Source organism: Macrotis lagotis, chromosome 2 (assembly GCF_037893015.1).
Source record: "Macrotis lagotis isolate mMagLag1 chromosome 2, bilby.v1.9.chrom.fasta, whole genome shotgun sequence".
Classification (NCBI taxonomy): domain Eukaryota; kingdom Metazoa; phylum Chordata; class Mammalia; order Peramelemorphia; family Peramelidae; genus Macrotis; species Macrotis lagotis.
The window spans coordinates 212,849,280-212,853,992 of NC_133659.1; the positions used below are offsets into that span (position 1 = coordinate 212,849,280).

General features: G+C 32.6%; 1 non-coding gene across 1 annotated transcript; it reads left to right on the forward strand.

Annotated features, from left to right (window-relative positions):
- The first annotated feature begins 3,846 nt into the window (after nt 1-3,846).
- LOC141515715 (U6 spliceosomal RNA) lies at nt 3,847-3,950 on the forward strand. Its single transcript, XR_012476469.1, has one exon. It is a non-coding gene; the product is annotated as a U6 spliceosomal RNA (small nuclear RNA).
- The last annotated feature ends 763 nt before the right edge of the window (nt 3,951-4,713 follow it).

The following is a 4,713-nucleotide window of genomic DNA, read 5'->3' on the forward strand; positions in this document are numbered from 1 at the left end:
TATATATACACCAGTGGAAGAAAACAATTATTTTAATTTTTGAGTTCAGAGATCCAGGTGTCTTAAATACATGTTAACAAGTTCCACACATGTGCTTTTAAAAATGTTCCAGACAGTATCCTTTTTTTCAGAATGAAACTCTACAAATGGAGGTCAAGTAACGACTGATTATTGGTACTCTCTATGATCCTACACAGTCAGTTCTGGGTGACAGACTAAGTTAACTAAATTCCCTGGAAATTGGTTTCCTATTCTGTAAAAATAGGTATGAATACGTGCTCTGACTACCTAAAAGAATTTCTGTGCATATAAAATATATGAAAATGTTTACAAGTCTATGGAGCAAAAGTATTTAAGTAAAATTTATTATAAAACTATCTCATCTTGGGGTGGCTAGGTGGTGCAGTGGATAGAGCACCACCCCTGGAGTCAGGAGCACCTGAGTTCAAATCTGACCTCAGACATTTAATAATTACCTAACTGTGTGACCTTAGGCAAGCCACTTCACCCCATTGCCTTGCAAAAAAAAAACCCAAAACAAAAAAAAAGAAACAAAAAACCCCCCAAAATATAAAACTATATCATCTTTACTACAAAGGGACCCAGGTTAAAGAAAAAGATGGGTGAAAATCAAGAAAGTATCTACATCAAGAAATCAGGTATACAATTAAATTTATAATATTTTATTGCGATACACTATTTTAAATTTATAGAAGCCAACCAACTAAGTAGATGATTGAGTCATTTACATTTAATATAAAATTATTATATTAGGTTTCTGAAAAGATTTGGTTCCTGGCTAAGAATATAGGTGAAAAAAGGAATTAACCATTTGTATTCTCTAAAAATCAAAATATATAATTTAAGGCTCTCTTCCTACATCTAGTCTTTTCTATCTTCAGTCCCCCCTCCCAAAAAAAGAGGGGAAGGAAACCTTATCTTGCTATGGAATTTATATGACTAAATTCACGCTCTTATCTCATCCTCAAAGAATTTTATACAATCACAATTATCCCAGAACTCAGAAAGCATGAGTGTCTTTGACATTTATCCTTAGTAAACATTCCTATAGACTTTATTTACACGTTACAAGAAAAAAAGAAATCACAACTTTCTAAAGTAACTCATTTCATCTTGGAAGAACTTTAATTGTTAAGTAGATTTCCCCCATAGTCTAAATCTATTTGTCCACAATGTCCATGGTTCTAGTTCTGCCCTCTAGCTTCTTTCTCCAATCCAGAAATCTTTCTTTTTTCTATAATTGGAGCTCTTAAACATTTGTTTTTCTTACCCAATCTGTTTCCAAGCTCTGTATATTTTATTTTTTTAGAAAGATTTTATTTATTTTGGACTTTACATGCTTCCCTCCCCCACCCCCCACAGAAGCCAGTCGGTTAGTCTTTACATTGTTTCCATGGTATGCATTGATCCAAGTTGAATGTGATGAGAGAGAAATCATATCCTTAAGGAAGAAACATAAAGTATAATTACATAATAAGATAACAGTTTTTGTTTTAAATTAAAGGTAATAGTCTTTGGTCTTTGTTCAAACTCCATAATTCTTTCTCTGGATACAAATGGTATTCTCAATCACAGATACCCCAAAATTGTGCCTGATTGTTGCACTGATGGAATGAGTAAGTCCATTAAGGTTAACCATTTCTCCCATGTTACTATTAGGGTATACATTGTTCTGGTTCTGTTCATCTCGATCAGCATTAGTTCATGCAAATCCTTCCAGGCTTGCCTGAATTCCCATCCCCCCTGGTTTCTAGAACATACATATACCACAGTTTGTTAAGCCATTCCCCAACTGATAGACATTCACTCAACTTCCAATTCTTTGCCACCACAAACAGGGCTACTATGAATATTTTTGTACAAGTGATATTTTTACCTCTTTTCATAGTCTCTTCAGGGTAGAGACCCAGTAGTAGTATTACTGGATCAAAGGATGTCAATTTTTTATAACATCTCTTGAATACACTCCCTTCTTTTTTTCTGACACTGCTACTACCTTGGTGCAAGACCTTATCACCCATTGGCTAGACTGCTGAAATGACCTGATTGATTTTTTTTTCTCATTCATAAATTTCTTCCGATTTCAATTCATCCTCCATTCAAATATCAACAATCTTCCAAAACTGTCAATTTTCCTATATCATACAACATACATACCCCTTACTCATTAAACTCAAGTTGCTCCCTAGTACATCCATAATCAAGTATGAAATTTTCTGCTTAACATTCAAAATCCTACATAACCTGCCCTTCTGTTTTCTCACTTTTCTTTCACCTTATGTTCCCCACCACAATCTTGAATCCAGTGATGATGACCTCCTTGATTTAGAAGGAGAATCTCCATCTCCCAAGTTTGTCCATCTTCACTATTTGTATACCATGCCTGGAATGTCCTCTCTCCTCATGTCTACCTCATGACTTCCCTGACTTCTTTCAAGGTTCAAGTAAAATCTCATTTTCTAAAGAAAACCCTTCCAATTGCCCTTAATTCTATTGATTTCCCTATGTTGACTAATTTCACGTAACTTGTGTATAACTTATATGTGCATATTTGTTTCTATGTTATCTCCTGCACTAAATCTTTTTGAGAGCAGGAACTATCCTTTGTTTTTATTGTACCTCCAGCTCCTAGTACAGATAATAAATGTTTATCAGTTGTTTGATGCTGTGTGAGTATTTGTGTGTTTTGAATCCCTTTGGCAATCTGACAAAGTCTATAGACTTGTAAGAATAATTTTTACATGTATAAAATATAATGTATAGTATTATAAATAGCATTATACTGAAATAGTGTTGTCATTTCTTTTTTTTAAAAAGCTCAAGGATTCTGTTGGTTTCTCTATGAGATTTTTTTTGTTTTAAAATCTAGTTTACAAACATAAACATCTGATGCACTGTCTACATAGGTGTATTATGTTTCTTAGCAGAATTTAATTGTTTTCTCTATTTATTGAAGATTAAAAGTATTTATTATCTTTTATTTGCAAGTTGACTTTTTATCATTCTTTTCCTGAAAATTCCACTGTGGCAAACTAACCAACTAGATTTTTCTTCACTGTATCTCACTTTTCCCAAAACATTTTAATATTTGTGAAGGGTCTCAATACATCTTTCCAGCTTTGACTGATAATATTCAATCTGCAAATATGGAATTGGCCAGATCTTTCTCCCCTTTGAATGGAATGATCAGAATAAACAGCTATCAAAGCACAAAATAAACTGGATATTTGCCAACTCTCTACTCAGAAGTGGGAAGATCTGAACTGAAGTTACAATTACTTTAACAGAACACTATCTTAGATGAAAGCTCCATGGTTGGGGGGTCTAGCTTTTATAAGTCTAGAAATCAGCTATTTCTTTGCAGAAAACAATGCTTACCTTGAAAGTTTGCATGAGTAATTAAGTGAACCAGGATATGGCTATCATTCTATACCTGTTCTCTTAAATTTTTCAGTCTAAATAGTGCCTCACATGAAGGTAAAGATAAAATTCACTTCAGTCCTAGTTTATCCTTACTTTTTTCTATTTAAGATGAAAAAAGTATAACAATAGATAGCAATTTAATACAAGCTTATTTTCACAAAAGATTAAATTGAGAGCTTCAGGGTAAAACAAACACTTAAGAAAATGGATAAGATGAGTTCAAAGGATATCTAAAATACCAGCTTTTCTTCAATTTTTAAAGAATCTTCATTTCCATAGGTAAGTTGTTTAATGCTACTGAATCTCAGTTTCTTCATATATAAAATAGGAATTACAATATGTGTACTAACTACCTAATGGAGTTTTCATAAAATTTAAGTCTACATAGCTGTGAATAGTAGACTCCTTTCAGCAGCACAAATACTAAAATTAGAACATTAAAGAAAAGATTAACTTGGCTCCTGTACAATGATGACATATAAATATGTGAAGTGTTCTAGATTTTCATTCAAAGAATGTGGAGTAGAAATGCTTCTAAATTAACATGACAACTCCTAGGCAGAGAGAGAGGGGAAAGTAAGGAAAGAAGATATTCCTGAGAAGAAATAATGACAAACAAACCAAGCTTCCTCATCCTAAAGATAAAATTAAAGAGTGATGGGGAGGAAAATAAGTAGAAATGAGGAACACATCCTTCAATTGAAGAATGGCTGAACAAATTGTGATGTATGAATATGCTAACATAATACTGCATTGGAAAAAATGACAAAAGAGAATTTCAAAGAATCCTGGGAAGTAGAAACAGATGTGGAAAGAAAGTGAATAACACTAAGAAAACAATATATAAAATGATAACAGTCTAAAGAAAAATAACATTAAAAACTTGGGGATTCTGATAAAAGGAACAATAAATCAGTTACTCAAAAGAATTTTGATGAACAATGTTACCTAATTTCTAGTATGGCCACTGTTCATATTTACTTTGTTGACTGGGTATACTTGTTAAAAGGTTATTGTGTTGTTTTTGTTGTTAATGCTATTGTTTTTCTTTCCTGTTCTTAATGGTGGAGAAGGAAGGGGGGGAGTGGGCATAAAAATGATAGTGATACCAAAAATAAAGAGAGAAAAGAAATAAAGAACAAAGTATCTGAAATACATTTAAAAGTGCAGAAGTGATTAAAGAAGATATAGAAAGAAACAGGCAACCAGAATAGTTTCAAAAATAAGTTTGAATTTACTATTAACTGTTTTTAAAAATCAAGAAGTTGG